This window comes from Prionailurus bengalensis, chromosome A3 (assembly GCF_016509475.1).
Source record: "Prionailurus bengalensis isolate Pbe53 chromosome A3, Fcat_Pben_1.1_paternal_pri, whole genome shotgun sequence".
Lineage (NCBI taxonomy): Eukaryota > Metazoa > Chordata > Mammalia > Carnivora > Felidae > Prionailurus > Prionailurus bengalensis.
Genome location: NC_057354.1, coordinates 34,976,274 through 34,994,713, shown reverse-complemented (window position 1 = coordinate 34,994,713; position 18,440 = coordinate 34,976,274). Strand labels below are relative to the sequence as shown.

Below are 18,440 nucleotides of genomic sequence, written 5' to 3'. Positions count from 1 at the left end.
TAAGCTCATTTAACATGAAATGTTTCAACTCTATGACTCCTTAAAGAAGCATGTTAAATTCATACAGAAAAAAATAAGAGAAACAGACTAAAGGCAATATATGATTTATCTAAATCCCTGCCTACCAATGAATTGACAGGAAAGTTCAAGGGAAACAAATCCCCTGTAAACTAAATCAATTTAAGACAAAAATCACCTTTTGAAATTAGGAATATCTGTTCAAACACCAAAATTCTTATTTAGAAATGATAAAAAGAGCACACATGTTTTGTATCATTATTCTGATCTGACCATTCTGTTTTCCTAAATATTGCCAAGTACCGTTGATCCTTGAATAACAGGAGTTTGAATTGTGCAGGTCCACTTATGTGTAAATTTTTTTCAAAAAAAATTTTTTTTTCAAAATTTTTTTTCAAAAAAAAGTTCTACAGTATAGGACTGTATTTTCTCTTCCTTATGATTTAATAACATATTTTCTTCTCTAGCTCACTTTATTGTAAGAATACAGTATATAATATATATTAACACACAAACTACATCTTAACGGTCTGTGTTATCAAGAAGGCATCTGATAGGGGCGCCTGGGTGGCGCAGTCGGTTAAGTGTCCGACTTCAGCCAGGTCACGATCTCGCGGTCCGGGAGTTCGAGCCCCGCGTCAGGCTCTGGGCTGATGGCTCGGAGCCTGGAGCCTGTTTCTGATTCTGTGTCTCCCTCTCTCTCTGCCCCTTCTCCGTTCATGCTCTGTCTCTCTCTGTCCCAAAAATAAATAAACGTTGAAAAAAAAATTTTTAAAAAAAAAAAAAGAAGGCATCTGATCAACAGTAGTCTATTAATTAGTAAAGTTTCCTGGGAATCAAAATTACAGGCAAATTTTCGACTGCTCAGCCAGTTGGTGCCTTAAAGCCCCATGTTGTTCAAGGGTCAACTGCACATTCTTTTAAATACTTTATTCTACAAACAAGTAAAAGGTACCTGCTATCTGCAAATATTGTGCTATGAATGAGGAAACAGAAACAGGCAACCTCAGCCTAAGGGAGCTCAGAGAGTGTGTGTGTGTGTGTGTGTGTGTGTGTGTGTGTGTGTGTGCGCCCGCGCGCGCACGTGTGGGTGTGCATGTGCATACATGCGTGGCTGTGTTGAGACAGAATAGTGGCAGTTAAAGTACACATAGTGTCATGAATACTATGGGGACAGCATTTGTTAAAAAATAAATAGTAGAACTAATAAATCATCTAAATTATTTTGTTCTGGTATACTTCCATTTGTTTTGGTTACTCTATTCATAGGATTGCTTTCAGCTGCATGTATAAGAACCCCTCCCCCCCGCCCAGTATTAAGGGCTTTGGCTGCCACATGAGATACCACAGACTGGGTGGTTTAAATAACAGAGACGTTGGGGACACCTGGGTGGCTCAGTTGGTTAAGTGTCTGACTTTGGCTCAGGTCATGATCTCATGGTTCATGAGTTCAAGCCCCATGTCAGGCTCTATGCTGGCAGCTCAGAGCCTGGAACCTGCTTCAGATTCTGTCTCCCTCTCTCTCTGCCCCTCCCTCACTCACACTCTTGTCTCTGTCTCTGTCTCTCTCTCAAAAATAAATAAATGTTAAAAAATTAAAAATAAAATAAAATAACAGAAATGTTGGGGGCACCTGGATGCTCAGTCGGTTGAGCGTCTGACTCTTGATTTTGGCTCAGGTCATGGTCTCACAGTCTGTGAGATGGAACCCCATCCCCCGCCCCCCACCACCCCTGCATGGGGCTCTTTGCTGACAGCACGAAGCCTGCTTGCGATAATTAATTAATTAATTAATTAATACAGAGATGTTTTTTCTTATAGTTCTGGAGGCTGTGAGTCCAAAATCAAGGTGCCAACACAGTTGTTTTCTGGAAACTCTCCTTGGCGTAAAGATAGCTACTTTCTCACTGTGTCCTCACATGGCCTTTCCTGTGCGTGCACGCACCTCCCTGGTTTCTCTCCAGAGTCCTAATAGCCTCTTCTTATACGGACACCAGTCAGATTGGATTAAGTCCCAACCTAATAGCCTCATTTTAAACTTATCTCTTTAAAGGCCTTTATCTCCAAATACAGTCACATTCTGAGTTAGTGGTTAGGGCTTCAATGTATGAATTGTGGAGGGACACAATTCAGTCTATAATACCCATCAAAGCGACTTAATCAGTCACTTATCCTTCTCAATTCACAAGAAACTCACAGGTAAGTTGATTAGAGCTGGTAAAGCCACTCAAATAAGTCATCAGGAAACTGGACTCCTACTTCCTGTGCTCACTGTCACAACCACAAGATGGCATCTGCAAGTCTAGGCATCACGTCCAGGTGCCAGGAAGGAAAGGAAGAAATCAGGAAGGAAAAGTCTACCCAAAGATGTCTATCCATATCTTGCTGGCCAGAACTGGGTAAGCAGTCTCGGCTGCAGAGGAGGCCAAGGAGGGGAATATTTTCAAGTGGACACACTGCTACCCTGAATCAGAACCACAAGTTCATCAGACAACAGGGAAGAACTGCGTCCTGCGCAGCTGGCTGACCACAGATGTAGCTGTAGGGATGCCCTTAGTTGGAAGCCTGTGTGTCTGTACTATACTGATCAACCTTGCAACCTTGAGTAAGTGCTCTAATCACTCAGTTTTCAAAGGTGGTAATTACACCTAACCTGCAGAATTACTCAGAGAATTAAATAGGGTTGCATTCCTTTGTCAAGCCCAGGGCACACTGTCTAAGCCCTAAAGGGACAGTGGATTTGGGGCCTGGTCTTCAAGTATCCTGGGAAATGACAACATTCTGAAAAATCACAAAGCCACCCTGTAATGACTCAAAATAATCAAAGAACTGACTCCATTTCTTTATAGGGTGCCTTTTGACACATCCCGGTCCACAGCATGGCCTACGAGCCTACGGTCCCCAACTGTGCATGTGTGTGTACACATGCGTAACAACTCCTTTCTGATGGTCTTCGCAGCTCGAGTGAGGGGAGGAAGCACTGATTCACTAGCTCTCTGTTCCTTGCATCATACCCCTTCTGCAATCAAACAGCTGCTCTCGGGAATTTTTCTTGAGATATTCCAAACCACTGTCCCTATTCAGCAGTGAGGTGTATCTTTCAGGTAATTTATGCCTTCACCTCTCTGACAAAGCCTGGAAGAGCCTTGGTTGGGTAAAAAGTGCAACATTTCCAGAAGGTTTTTAAACCGCATTGTTGCTCTTAATCGAGGAGTGGCTTCTTCCTGGTTATCAATCTTGATGTAAAAGCTGTTGGTTTGCCACATTTATCAATCCAAGCTGAGGAAATAAAAATTAACAAGTAGCAGAAGGGTGCAGGACAGCTGGCTTCAAGGGCGGTCGCTTTCATGAAAGGTTCACACCCAAATCATCTGCGCTTCCAAATGCACTCCTTTCCCTCTGGTAGCGGCACAAGAGATCTCTGTATGCTGCTGAATACAGAGGGGAGAGGAACTTCTAACTAGTTACTTTGAAGTTCTTTCAAAGGGAATGAAGAATGGACAGAATGAGGCCAGCCTTAAGGTTCTCAGAGGGCCTCACAGGTCCAAAAAAAGGCTAAATGAAAGGAAATATTCCCTATCTGAATTTTCATGGTGCTGTTGTGAAACCTACAGTAGCTAACCTACCATCCTTCTAAATGTTATCTCCATTCAAATCAGAATGATATATCCAATAATTAACATACTTCACCAGCACCTTTTTCAACACAAAGCTAAAAGAAATTTGCTAAATCAAAAAGATGCCAATTACAAAGAAGGAACCTATACCTCTTTCTTTTTTTTAATGCTTATTTACTTTTGAAAGAGAGAGAGAGAGGGAGAGGGAGAGAGTGGGGAGGGGCAGAGAGAAGGAGACACAGAATCCAAAGCAGGCTCTAGGTCTGAGCTGCCAGCACAGAGCCCGACGCAGGGCTCAAACTCACAGACCAGGGAGATCGTGACCTGAGCTGAAGTCTGACGCTTAACTGACTGAGCCACCCAGGCACCCCAGGAACTCTACCTCTTAAGCCACAACTGACACCGTAAGCTTGGTGGGACGGGCAGCAAGGTTAACACCATCACAGTCACTATCATCATAGGATTCAAACCAACATCATAAATAAAATGCTCCTCCTGATTTGGGAACTACAAAAGATGCTCTCTTAAAAACAATATTCAGCAGCGTATTTTCCTTCAATTAATTAATAGCTCTCCTGCTCGCTCTCTCTCTCTCTCTCTCTCTCTGGCACTGATATGTTCACAGGCCATTTTGAAAATAAAATGCTACAAGAAAATAAATACAAAGCATTTTAGATTACCAAGAGTCCCACTTAATAAAAATAATCTGATTAAATAAATACATTTTTCCTGTGAGTTTCTAGTCAAGTAGGAAAAAAAAAAGCTTCTCTGATTAGGAGATCTAACACACCGTAAGAAAAATAAGCAGAACTTGATTAAAATCGAACTCATAACATAGAAAAAACAATGTGAGAGTGTGCCCAGCAGGAATGAATGATAAGCTATCTTCAGGGAAATGTCTCCTCTGGTTCTGGGATACTATCAATATCAGAACTTCTGCCAGCAAAATTAATGAATGTAGAGTTTTCAAACTACTGATCATCTTTCCAAACTGATCACTGTGCTACTTCTCAGAGGCCAGTGTAAATAATCAGGGAATATGCTTTCCCTCCGTTGTAAGTCTGCAGATGGTTTCAATTTATGTAACATGGCACCTCTTCTGCTGACTCATCAGACTGCTTCCTTAATTTGCCCAATCTGCAGACTCTGCGATAATGGCATTTAGTTATTCAATCACTTAAGAGACGATGATTTAGTCTTCCAATATGCGCCAGATTTTTCCTTTCCCCCAAGAAAGTCGTACTGTGGCTAAAATTGGCAAACCATTCAACAGGAGGACTAAGGTGGGGACATCCAACCTGGAGCTGAAATCCAGTCAGGGAAGGAGACAACTGTGGGAGGTGTGCAGGATTCGGCCAGTTGCAGAAGGGGGTCGAGTGCAAAGTCAGCAAAGGCACTATGGCCACCGACCTCGTGTTCTTAGAATTTTAATGTAGCTTAGTACAGGTGATGCAAATTAAAGCATTAAAACTTCACGGTTGCGGTCTGGCTGGGGATGGCTTATATTTGGCAAATCAGAGAAACAGAATTCAGTCCTGAAAACAATAAGGAGCTGTTGACGCATTTCAGAAGTAACACTATGGAAAGATTTGTTTTGTGCAAATTACTTTGGCTGAGTAAAGAGAATGGGGTAAAGCGGCAGAGATGTAAATTTATAAAGTAGCCTTTTATCCACCTCCTCCAGTAAACTGTAAAGCCCTGAGGGCAAGAGCTGCAACTCACTTGCTGTCACAGTACCTGATACTCACTTAATAGCCAGCACAACACAAGGATAAGGAATGAATGAGAGAACAACAGGGAGGCAGATTAAAACATTACAGGTAGAATAGGGGCACCTGGGTAAGTGTCAGACTTCGGCTCAGGTCGTGATCTCTCAGTTCGTGAGTTCAAGCCCCACATCGGGCTCCGTGCTGCCAGTTCTCTCAAAAATAAACATTAAAAAAATTTTTTAGGGGCGCCTCGGTGGCGCAGTCGGTTAAGCGTCCGACTTCAGCCAGGTCACGATCTCGCGGTCCAGGAGTTCGAGCCCCGCGTCGGGCTCTGGGCTGATGGCTCAGAGCCTGGAGCCTGTTTCTGATTCTGTGTCTCCCTCTCTCTCTGCCCCTCCCCCGTTCATGCTCTGTCTCTCTCTGTCCCAAAAATAAATAAACGTTGAAAAAAAAAATTTTTTTTAAATTACAGGCAGAATCAATGCACAGAATGTTAAGAACAAAACTCAGGCACACGAATGGAGAGAAGCAGACAGAACTGCAAGGTACTAATGAGACAGACTCCACAGATCAGTGACTTGTATCACGAAGATTTAAAACCCAGGATGAGACATGGATTTGAAGTGAAGCTGAGGACTTCTCTTTTGGACACAATGATGTGACAGTATCCATAGGATTTGAATGTTAAGCTATCCAGCAGACAACAGGCTACAAGGGGAGCTCAGACAAGAGGTCGGGGATATAGGAGTCATCAGCAAATAGGTTGTAAAAATGGTAGAAGTGGACGATTATGTTGTACAGAAAGTACATAGAGCAAGAGGAGTCAGGAAGAGACCTCCAGAGAATACCATTTTAAGAGCTGGTGGACAAGAGGTTCAGCAAGCTCTGTCTCTAATACATAAAATTGTAGAAGTTGAACAAGCAAGCGCTTGCAGTCAGGGACTTCGGGAGTGTGTAAGGTAACAGCAAAAGTGAACTAATCTACAATCCCTCAGGTTGGCAAAGTGACGTGACTTCCCCAGAGTCACCAACTCAGGGAATTTGCACAGTGGTAGCTGCTAACAGCTAGTGCCTTGCTTTCTTACACCATAACATGTGGAGGTAAGAAGAGATGAACTCTGATATTCCTTACAGCAGTAAGATTTTATGATTCTAATCAAGTTTCACTGCTTGTTCATTCAGAACAAGTACACAAACCAAACAGAGCAGTCTACCTTTTCAAACAACAGGGCCACGGAAACGAGGAAATAAATGAGCCCAAAATCTCAGAGTCTTACTGCCATGTTGAACAAATGGAAAAATAAAGCTTGTTCGTTTCCATTCAGTGATGCTAATGATTCAGTTAAATTGACTTCTTTGAAGGGAAATTACTGCTAATAACCTTAATTTCCTCCTCGTCTCTTCCCCCAGGTACCTGACATTTTAAGTAAAATATTTTCATAAAATATTAAAAGCAAAAGAATTATATGTTAGGTATCCAACTCCATATTGACAGACTTTATGAATCTCTTCTGTCTTAGCTGTCTACAGCCTATACTTTTGGTTCTTCAGATAAACCCATAAAGTTTTCCATTCTATGCATATGCCAAGAAACAGAATCCATTTCAAATGAACCAAAAATTACCAAAAAAAAAAAAAAACAAAAGGTTTCTCTAAGGCCCACCACACAAATCTTACTGATGTTAGCCATGTGGCATGGTAGAACACTCCCATCTTCAATTTAAATGTAATCATTGTAGCTGTTTGCTCTTTTTTGCCCACCAAACCAGGTCATGGGCTTTCCACCCTGGCCTGACCTCTGATACCTCTGCTATGGAATGGCAGGTGGGTGGAGTCCACATTTGACTCCCCAGACCCATTTGCCATCCTTCTCCAGCCTTATCCTCCTCCCCTGTGCCATTTGGTTTCTGACTGGATTCAGCTAATGGATGGCACCAGACAGAAGCTTGGGGGGCAAGGGAAGCGTGAGGCAGGCATATTTATTCCCCCACAGTGTCCCTGCAGGCACATTCCAGGTCGACTGTGTCCCCCTACGAAAGGACACAGCTCATGCCAGACAGCCCTTCTTGCCCCTTCAATCAGAACAAGAACAGCTCCCCACCGTTGCTAAGTCCCTTTGCAGCACCCACCTGGTTGTGTTCCCTACACCTGCCCATACCTTCCAAAGGGTCCCTTTATTAAACCCTCTGCAGGACTCAGTTTACACATGCCATCTGTTCCTTGGCAGGCCCTGAATGACACAGAGTTAAAGAGTGACCAGCTGGGGCCCTCCACTGTGGCTCTCACAGACATTATCAAAGGAAATTGTCTGTAAACTGTAAATCATTGCAACATTTCCATGAGCAAAACCTAGTACACACTTTCTTGAATAGCAAGGTTTCGATGCCAAGGAAATATAAATGAATCCTACCATATTTCTACAATTCAGCGTGCTGTAAAAATAAACATGCAGAAGGCACACAATCAGAATCCGAATGTCACTGCCAACCTAACCAGAAATTTTTTTAAATGGATATCTGGAGAGACATGAGAGAACCAAAGCCATCTTTAAAAACAGAAATATTTCACTTTCCTACACTTTACCCAGATCAAGATTACTAAACCTGATCCCACGATACTTTAAGGTCAAGCAAGTCAGTCTTTCAAGGGATGGCACAAAATTCTAAAAAGTACTAATTCACTTCGTGTTATTGGTCACAACTATAGTTGTTGAAGTTGTGACTTCTGAAAAAAATTGAGAATCGGTGACCTGGATTTTCTGCATTTTCCCAGTATCTCTCTTTTAAATGAAAATAAATAGTGGTTTCTAATGTATATATATCATTTGTCTATATATCATTTCTAAATATTACGAAAATTACCTTCAGGTATCTATTAAATAATAAATCTCAATAAAATAGCATTACCTCTGAACTTTATAATTCTCTAAGTAGAAAGTAAATGAGATTCTTAAATAAGTAAGTATTTGAAAGTCAAAAGCTATAAATACGCCTGGACAGAATTTTTAGCAATGAAATTAACTTGATTTTCTCAGGTCAAAATCAACCTTTGTTGCCTTTCCAGTGCCTCACTTCTCTGACCACATATTCAAGGGCGCTTATGACATGTCCCTGGTGTGAGAAATCTAGAATGTCACAGCTAACCAAACTGGTCAGAATACAGATTTTCAATTCAGAGTCTGCAAGGTATCTTTTTACTAAGGAGTTTTTAAACCGGCCTCTGAACTGAGAAATTCATTTTGATTAAGTATTGCATTTTCAAGAAATTTAAGGACATAGGCTATTTCTCAAGTCATTTCCTGGTGCACATATATAAATGAAATCCCACTGAATTAGTGAAACAATGTAACAATGTGAGACAGGCTTCAGTTAGAGGATATGTTCATAATTTGAGGTTCCATGAGATAGAAATCCCTTGGAGGCCTTTCTTAAAGGCAATTTGGCATTGTTCTCTCAAAATGTAAAATATGCATACCCCTTTGACCAATTAGTTCTATTTCTAGGAACTTAGCTACAAGAAAATCTTGCACTTGTGCACAAAGACCTATGTACAATGATCTTCCAATCTTCCAGTGTGCAACAGTGAAAACAGGTGAATGGTTAAATAAAATATGGTGTACCCGCACTACCAAAGTTTCTGTAATGTTAGAAGGAAAAAGATAACCAGTACAGTGACATGGGAAGAGCTTCATGACATACCTTAATTGGACAAAAGCAAGTCACAAAAAAATGTAGACAGAATAATGGTACTTATATAATAAGAAAAAGATGAATATATACTTACACACATAAATGCACAGAAAAGGGAGAAGAAACAGGCACTCTAAGCTGTTGCCAATGATCATATTTGGGGATAAGTGCAGGTGGGTAAGAGTATTTTACATTTTGTTTCTGTATTTCTATATTGTCATTTGGATTGGTACGTATTAATGCATCACATTCATCATCTTCAAAACCAGTGAAAATAAAAAATTAACAGATATCCTAGAAGGGGTTTGGTGATTTGCCCAATGATAATGCATCAGCAGATATGGGAGAAATCCATCTCAAAGGGACTTTACTCTGATTTGATCACTTGTGATCACTCATTTAAGAACCAAAAGGAAAATGAGGGCTGTTAAGTAGATTGCACCTTGCAAAGCTAACCTGCAGAAACAGATCTACATTCTCTATGTCCAGGACAGGTACAGCAAACACCAAATAGCTGGGGGGTTGTGGGGGACTGGTTTGAGTTTGAGACTGTGACGTATGCAAAAACCTGCATGTCCCCATAAATGAAGTTACCTAATTCTCCACACTTAAGGTGTTCTTGTTTTATTTTTTTTTAATTTTTTTAACGTTTACTTATTTTTGAGAGAAAGAGACACACACACACAGAGCACAAGCAGGGGAGGGAAAGAGAGAGAGGGAGACAAAGAATCTGAAGCAGGCTCCAGGCTCTGAGCACAGAGCCCAATGCGGGGCTCGAACTCATGAACCATGAGATCATGACCTGAGCCAAAGTTGGACACTTAACTGAGCCACCCAGGCACCCCAAGGTGTTCTTATTTAAAGCAGCACCATGTAATCGGAGAGAAAACCATGTCCTGCCTCCCTTAACTTTGTAAATTTGCTAACGTCTTAGAATAATGAGGGTGAGGAAAAACAGGCAGAAATTCAGAATCTAAGATCTATACGCACTGAAAATAAATGGCCATAGCAACCTTTGTAAGAAATTTAACAGGAAAAAAAAAAACATTCATGAATAAAGAAGATGCCATGCTTACTTAAAGATGAAAGTACAGTACTGACCCTTTCTAGTACTCAGTGTTTCCCAGTGCAGTTGACAAAAGGACCAAAATGGGACCTGATGGGCAGAATTCGTTCCACAAATGGGTTTTGTTTGGCCACCCCAGGGGTTGACATGCTTGTTTTTCTTTAATTCATTTCTAAACATTTTTAAATGAGATCACACACTTAAAAATAAATCTGGATTTCATGCTTCTCTTAAGATTGTAGAGAATTTCCATGCCTACCTGGCGCAAACGTGTCAGCCCTGCATGGCAGCTGTTCCCTAGGAAGGGGCACTACGGGCCTCCTGGATACATGAGACCCCTACCACTCCCTAAGGTCTCTAACACCCAGCCAGCTACCTGTTGTTTACCTGGCCCTCAGAAAAATAAGAGTGTGCCACACCCTGGATGGCACCAGGAGGGACCTTACCAGGTAAAAGTTGGCCCTGCAGAAATCTAAAATTCTTTTTTAGGCTACCCCAGAGTAGTAGTTAGTAATCTCCTTCTCTCAGACTCTGGCCCATGCACCTGCAGAAACAAAACTATGTAGGATTACATGAAGACCCATGGTGTGATGCTCAACTTCCTATTTCAATGCCATGTTTACAGCAGCAGGGTTGCCAGAAGCTTCTCTGTCATCCCTCACCCCAGTCACTTAAAATAATGGTCACAAAGCTTTTGTTTCCCCATGTTTATTTATTTTGAGAGAGAGAGAGAGAGAGAGAGAGAGAGAGAGAGAGAGAGCACACAAGCAGGAGAGGGACAGAGAGAGAGGGAGACAATCCCAAGCAGGCTCCACACTGTCAGTGCAGAGCCCGATGTGGGGCTTGATCTCACAAACCTTGAGATCATGACCTGAGCCCAAATCAAGAGCCAGATGCTTAACCCACCGAGCCACCCAGGCGCCCCAGGTCACAAAAGTTTTTATGGCAACAAATCCTTCGGCAGCATGTACCTCAGCTGCAGATAACAGCCCAATGGTTAGAAGTCGGTGTTCCAGCATCAGTCTCCCTGGGTTTGCATCCTACCTCTAAACTGAACCCCACGAAGTCACTTCACCTTCCCAAGCCTCCAAGTGTAAAATGGAGAGACTACCAGTAACCACCCAAAAAAGGATTAAGTGACAGGGCACACTTTAATTGCTCAACAAATGTCTATTGTTTTGTTGCCGCTGTTGCTGTTACCATGTAAAGTGGAGACGCTGAGTGCACCCACTGAAGCCCCAGTGGGAAAACAGGAGCCACCAAGCCTCCTAACACCAGCGATCTCCAAACTGCTCTCGTGGATACCTCTCTCCTTCCAGGCCCCGGTGGCTTACTATGGTCTCTTGTACAAGCCTGGTGGGAGGCACAGATGACCTGGTGACAGCATCTGACTCACTGAGTGACAGTCACCAAATTTGAGGCAGTTAGGGGTGAATTAATGTCACATGCCCCTGTCCAACCGCAGTCACAGAGAATCCAGAGGAAGATCTAGAACCTCACAGCAGCCCAAAAAAGGTGCCCAGAACTTTCTGTAACTTGCAGGGAGAGCAGAGCAAGCGTCCTAAGTTCTACAGGAACTGACTCAGCCTGCTTTGTAAGGATAGGTCCAACATCTGCTCCTACAGAGGAGGAGAACGAGAGGGTGAGCAGTAACCCTAGCAGCATCAGAAGGACTGATAACAGTAGCAGCAACAGCAACAGTAACACAATACCCAGTATCATGCACAGTACAGTGCCGGGCACTTTTGTCCTGTGGAGTCATTCTCCCCGTGTTACAGACGGGGGAACTGAGTAGATGCCCAGGGTCACACAGCTAATAGATAACACAGTCAAGATTTGAACTCGGGTCTGCCTGATTCCAACACCTCAGGGTCTTAGCAACATCACACTGCTGAAAGTGTGCAACCCCTGCCACCCCTGCCACCCCGTGCTTACCCTCCACCTGTCTCTAAGACGAAGTGTTTCTAGAGCAGTTGTTCTTTACCTTCAGTGGGGTCACAGACCCCACCCTCAAAATCTAGTGAATTGTATAGACCCTTATGAGCATAATATTTTTTTAAGTGTATTTATTTATTTTGGGGGAGAGAGAGAGAGAGGAAGCATGAAAAGGGGAAGGGCAGAGAAAGAGAGAGACAGAAGGAGAATCACAAGCAGGCTCCACACCGTCAGCACGGACCTCAATGCCAGGCTCGAACTCACGAACCACGAGATCATGACCTGAGCCGAAATCAAGAGTTGGACACTTGACTGACTGAGCCACCCATAATATTTTTAAACGCATAAAATTAAGTGCACAGTTGCATGGGTGGCTCAGTTGGTTAAGCATCCAACTCTTGGTTTCGGCTCAGTCATGATCTCACCATATGTGAGATCCAGCCACGTGTCAAGCTTGTGCTGACAGCACGGAGCCTGCTTGGGATTCTCTCCCTCTCCCTGGCTCTCTGCCCCTCCCCCACTCACACTGTCTCTCAAAACAAATAAACTTAAAAAAAAAATAGGAAGGGGGTACCTGGGTGGCTTTGGCTCAGGTCATAATCTCGTGATCTATGAGTTCAAACCCCACATTGGGTTCTGTGCTGACAGCTCAGAGCCTGGAGCCTGCTTTTGATTCTGTGTCTCCCTCTCTCTCTGCTCTTCCCCCACTTGCACTCTGTCTCTCTCTCAAAAAAAAAAGTAAAATAAAATAAACATTAAAATTTTTTTTTAAAAAAAATGGGGCACCTAGGTGGCTCAGTTGATAAAGTGTCCAACTTTTTATTTTGGCTCAGGTCATGATCTTGCAGTTCATGGGATCTAGTCCCACGTCGGGCTCTGTGCTCTATCCCTCTCATTCTTCCCCTCCCCCACTTGTACTCTCTCTCTGTTTCTCAAAAATATAAATAGATAAACTTTTTTTTTTAATTTTTTTTTAACGTTTATTTATTTTTGAGACAGAGAGAGACAGAGCATTAACGGGGGAGGGGCAGAGAGAGAGGGAGACACAGAATTGGAAGCAGGCTCCAGGCTCTGAGCCATCAGCCCAGAGTCCCACGCAGGGCTCGAACTCATGGACCTTGAGATCGTGACCTGAGCTGAAGTCGGACGCTTAACCGACTGAGCCACTCAGGTGCCCCTAAATAGATAAACTTTAAAAAAATCAAGTGCAAAGGAAACTACATTGGAATATACTTATCGAAATAATTAAAGAAAAACAAACTGGACATACCTAGTAATATATTTGCAACCCATTAAACATCAAGATTCAGAGCGACAATAATACTTAGTCTGTCACTTGGAAGTAAGTGCAAATAAAGATGTAATTCATTTGCCAGCTATACTCACAGACCCACCAAAGTCCATCCTGAAACCATTACGAGGTAGACCCAAGACGAAGAACTCCTGTTCTAGAAGTGAGCACAAGCTGTCAAGTGTAAATCTAATGGTCTGTGTGGTCTCTTCTCTCTGGATGAGCCGCTTATCACTAATTACTTCAAGTGACCTTCTTCCTCTGGTTCTAAAGAAATGGCTACTTCAGCCATGTCAGGGAGCCAAAAACATCCTTTAATTGTTCAGGAGGAAAAGAATGCTTTAAGGGCAATGGATCTTAGAGCAGTGATTTGCCTGGCCCAAGGGTGGTGTGGTAGCTAGAGGTAGAATTTCCCAACCCTCAGCATACCAAAGGATCATGGGAGAGGAGCCCTGAAGGAGACTCCCAGTCAACAGGATAAGATAAGGCTATCTGGCCTTCGCTTGGTATGCGACCTTCTCATTGAAGGATTTATAGGTAGTAGGCTACAGAGGTGTTCAGAGAAAAACTTTCTTTTGATTTATGTATCTTTCAACTATTTTGATTCCTCAAAGAACAGAAAAGAAAAAGTGGATAGAGTTCATGCAGAGAAAAATAAAAACTGCTGACCATTCATCCCCTTGCACAGAAGGATCTCCCAGCTAAGACCTGGAAGGTAGGGTTTTAGTGATTCCACTTCCTCTATGAACTTGGGATTACACCTTGAGCATATGAAAAGCATCCAAAGGCATGAGCTTCCACAGAGACTTTTACAAAGTGGGATTTGGGGGCGGTTGTTGCAATTAAGTGAAATTGGCCTTCAGAATAAAAAGCGACTCTGGGTGATTTCTTTTTTCTTTTTTTTTTTTTTTTTTTTTTTTTTTTTTTTTTTTGAAAGCAGGCTTAATTCCCATGAGGGCAATGCAAACTTTTCACTCACCTACTCAGTAATGCATTATCACCCAGCTCTACTTCCACTGGGGGAGTAGAAGTAAACTACCCATTTTTATATTTGGTTAGCTAAAGAATCACAGCCTCTGAATGTGCCAGACCTTTCTATTATTCTAAGGTATAACTACACAAACAATACTACACCTTGCGGAAGTATTTCTACTTTAAAGGGGAAGGCTTTATCAAAAAAGAAACTATGACACAGAAAAACAAATAACAAGGAATGGGGGGAAGACCTATGTAAGGTTATTGTATTTCCTAAACACCACGGGGGAGACAAAGAACACAGAATGGACAGTAATGAAAGCTAAGCAGTGTCCCTGCCGACACAGTTAACACCTGAACGCCACCAGCAAAACCACAGAAAGTCGCTGCTGCCCACCGTCAGCAATGAAAAGCTGTATTTATTTCTCGATAGGCGGTGGGTCTTTTCGGCTGACACTAATGGCCTACAAGTTCACATTACGAGGGGAAAATCACCTATTTTAGAAACTTCAGTCTGGACATGAAATACTAAGTGTGATCATTAAAGCGTCTCCATTAGTCCTTGACCTCATTCTGCATATAAAACGCAGAAGTTCTTGGTTTGACAAGACCTACTGTGATAGCCAGTTTATTAAAAGCCTAGGTCATGAATGCCAATAAACACACGGTTTCATCCCTACTTTACAAGTGGTCACAAAGGACGACAACTTAGCTGCAATCTGGTAAATAATTTTAAGTTTCAAAGAATATCTTTGCTTCTCCAAAAATATTTGAGTTCACTATTAAGGGCATTTGTGGAGAATATGAGAAATAATCTTTCTTTTCTATGACTACATTAAATGCTGTGATTCAAAAAGATAAAAATTTATTCTCAATACAAGACTTTAAAAAAACGTCAACAATCAAACTCAGCAGCTAATTACTAACAATTTTTTAAAATAATCCATAAAACGGGAGGGGGCGTCTGGGTGGCTCAGTTGGTAAGTGTCCGACTTCAGCTCAGGTCATGATCTCATGGTTCGTGAGTTCAAGCCCTGCATCGGGCTCTGTACTGACAGCTTGCTCAGAGCCTGCAGCCTGCTTCAGATTCTGTGTCTCCCTCTCTCTCTGCCCCTCCCCCACTCACACTCTGTCTCTCTCTCAAAAATAAAAATAAACACTAAACAAATAAATACATAATCCATAAAACGTATTACTTAATTGTGATATTTGAGTTTGCTGACCACATCTGAAAGTTTTAGGATGGAAATGCAACACAAAATCCAGAAGCTAACTTCACTCCTATCACATCCGTTCACAAATTAGCACACCAGTTTGATCCGTTTAAGGAAAATACAGCAGCAAGAAAAGTCACTTTCACCCCAATTTTAACTTCAAGGGGTTGGAATAACTACTAGGTAAACACATTTCAATTCTTAATAAGTATAACTGGCCCATGTTACCAAAATCAGCAGTACACACGAAGGCAAAGACAATTGGATGCACTCTTGGGAAAGACAAAAGAGCAGGGTCAAAGGCACTGGCTAGGTCTCTGCTGGACATGAAATAGCTCAAAGTGACAGATTTTAAAGATTTTCAACGTCCACTTCTGCAAAAGCTTTTTGGTAACCCTACCACTCTTGAAACCTCCAGTTTTCGCTATCTCATAAGCAAAAACATACCACCTCAAGATTCCGGGGACATAAGCAGTTTAATGTCATTCACATTTTTAGGCACACAAATATAAAACTCAGAAGACAGTATTTGAGAACAAAGCTCTTCTGTGTGGGTGTGCATTTGTAAAATAAAGGTAGAATTATTCCGACAGATAGAAATGTGTATCCAGTGATCAAACAGAGTCTTAGAAATTCTGTTTTGACAGTTACTTGTAGAATAGCATTTTCAACAGCCATTAATTCAAAGCTGGGTGGTGATATCATCAAAGCTAAATCACAACGAAGTTCGGATGGTTGAGTAATAACACAATTAATCTAATAGAGGGTGCCGTTAGCTCTGCTATGTTATATGCAAAGGGTTACTAGCTCTGGCAGCAAGTCTCGTAATATAAAAATGCCAATAAAAAATGCTCTTAAGAAGTATATTCTATGAAAACAGGTGTTCTCCCAAGATGGCAATCATTTATTAAACTTCAACAGTTCAAAATGAAGATGACATAATAGATTGAAACACCAGCTGAAAACTATGCAAGACTGTCCTATGAAAAACACAGCATTCTAGATTACATAACATGGATAATGGCAGATTAAACCACTCGCCCCTACCTAGCTGGATTTCTGTGCTTCTAGAGGACTCTACAACTTAGGCCACTGAAGTTTGAAGAGTACATAACATTAGGTTCTCAGTTCAACCACATGTTTTTGAAACCAAGAGTCCTGAAAAAACTAAAAGGATAAAGTTAAATTTTACACACACACACACACACACACACACACACACACACACACACAGTTTGTCCTGAAGAACACAGTTCCTTAGACACTTTCTTACCCTCTTTGTAGATGGCCCAGGTAAATTCACCAGTTGCTTTTCCTAGTCATGTTTACTGTATGAATCTTATTTCCCTTTAAAGAGGAAACTCAATACAATTTTAGGTATCACAGAGCTATGTTGGAATGATATTATTGCCAGCCAAACAATTATTAAGCATCTATTTCCACACACTCATAACTTAACTTATAGACCACCATGTATCATATTTATGGTAAAAAAAAAAAAAGTGACCTGCCATTAATGGTTTGAACGAAATTAAACTTAAAACATCTGTGTTTATAACAACAGACTCACTGCAAGAGTATAAAAAAAAAAGAGGAGTAGGAAGTGATCTCTCAAATACATGCAAGTGTTTAAAAATATAATGGACATTTGTATTTTCTGTAGAAAAATGATACTTTATGAGAGTTTTATGATTCTAGATTAAGGTACATTTAGAAACAACTGGAAATTGAATTCTGTATTTCCGTATTTCTATACTGTCCTGCCTATAAAGTCTACAGTCAGAAGTACTGTACTATATACACAGGGTCTAATTAGTTAAGGAAAAGGCAACTTTAAAATTCTGAAAATAAGACAGCCTTTAATCTCCATCACTTATATGCCTTTAGGAGGCAGGAACACTGCCCCCCACCGAATGCTGGCCTGTCAGTGTTGTTTTAAGTGGAAATACTCAATCATTTCTATTACCTCTCCAGAAGAGGTAAGAAGATCCCCATGCATACACATTTACATGCTTTGCACAGTGCCAACTATTTCCAACCAAAATAATCATATACACGTCGGGCCGAGCTATTTCTAGCCAGAAGCGGTGAACGTCTGCACCGAGTCTGAGGAAACCCAGTGGGCGATGATTATAGAGGAGGGGGTGGCGCGAGGACCCCTGCCTCCCGCGCGCTCGGCGCCTCGCACCCCGCACCTGCACCGGCTCCCCGGCAGGGCATCCGGGTGCGCGCGCGCGCGTCCGGGACGCACCCGCCGGGAGCAAACAAGCCCGGCGGGCCCGGGCGGGCGGGAGCATCCTCGGGCGGGACCCGAAATGCCTTCTCCTACCTGTCACTTGGCCGGGAGCTGCTGCCGGGGATGCGGCCACGGCCGCCGCCTGGAGACCCAGTGTGTGCGCGCGCGTGTGTGCGCGCGTATGTGTGTGAGATCTTGTTTGCGGTGCGGCTCACTTACTGCTCCCCGCGCCACCAGCCCCCTCCCCCCCTAGAGAGCGGGCCGCCGAGCCCCCTCCCGGCGCGTCCGGTCCCGCCCTCCCGCCGGCCCCCGCCCGCCCCCAGCCTCCCCGCCTCCCTGCCTCCCCGCCTCCCCGCCTCCCCGCGCGCGATCCTCACCTCTGCCGAGGGCGGGGGGTCTCCGCGGGCGCTCCTAGCCGAACCCGAGGGGTAGCGCCGGCCCGCTCCGCCCGCCCGCCCGCCCGCGGGGCTCGGCGTGTTCCCGGCCCCGGGCCCTGCCGCCGCTTCGTGGCCGGCCGCTCCCTCCGCCCCAGCCCCGAGTCTCCCTCCCGGTTCGCCTCCCGGCTCCAGAGCCCAAGCTGTCGCCTCGCAGCCCCAACCTGCCCAGGCTACGGAGCATGCCCAGTGCGGCGCGCCCGGGCTGGGCTGGGGGTGGGCAGGGGCAGGGCTGGCCGCCCGGCTGCCGCGAGCC

General features: G+C 43.2%; 1 protein-coding gene across 9 annotated transcripts in view; it reads right to left on the bottom strand.

Moving 5' to 3' along the window:
* Positions 1-18,238, bottom strand: part of PLCB4 (phospholipase C beta 4) — a 420,321-nt gene extending 402,083 nt beyond the window's left edge. For 3 of the 9 annotated variants that reach the window (XM_043602877.1, XM_043602870.1, XM_043602875.1), the window contains exon 1: positions 18,128-18,225. The gene's annotated coding sequence lies outside the window, so the exon portion shown is untranslated. Of the gene's footprint in view, positions 1-17,843; positions 17,972-18,127 lie in introns of those variants that run through there. The other 6 variants (XM_043602871.1, XM_043602878.1, XM_043602874.1 and 3 more) reach the window with 4 other exon arrangements.
* Positions 18,239-18,440: the final 202 nt, after the last annotated feature.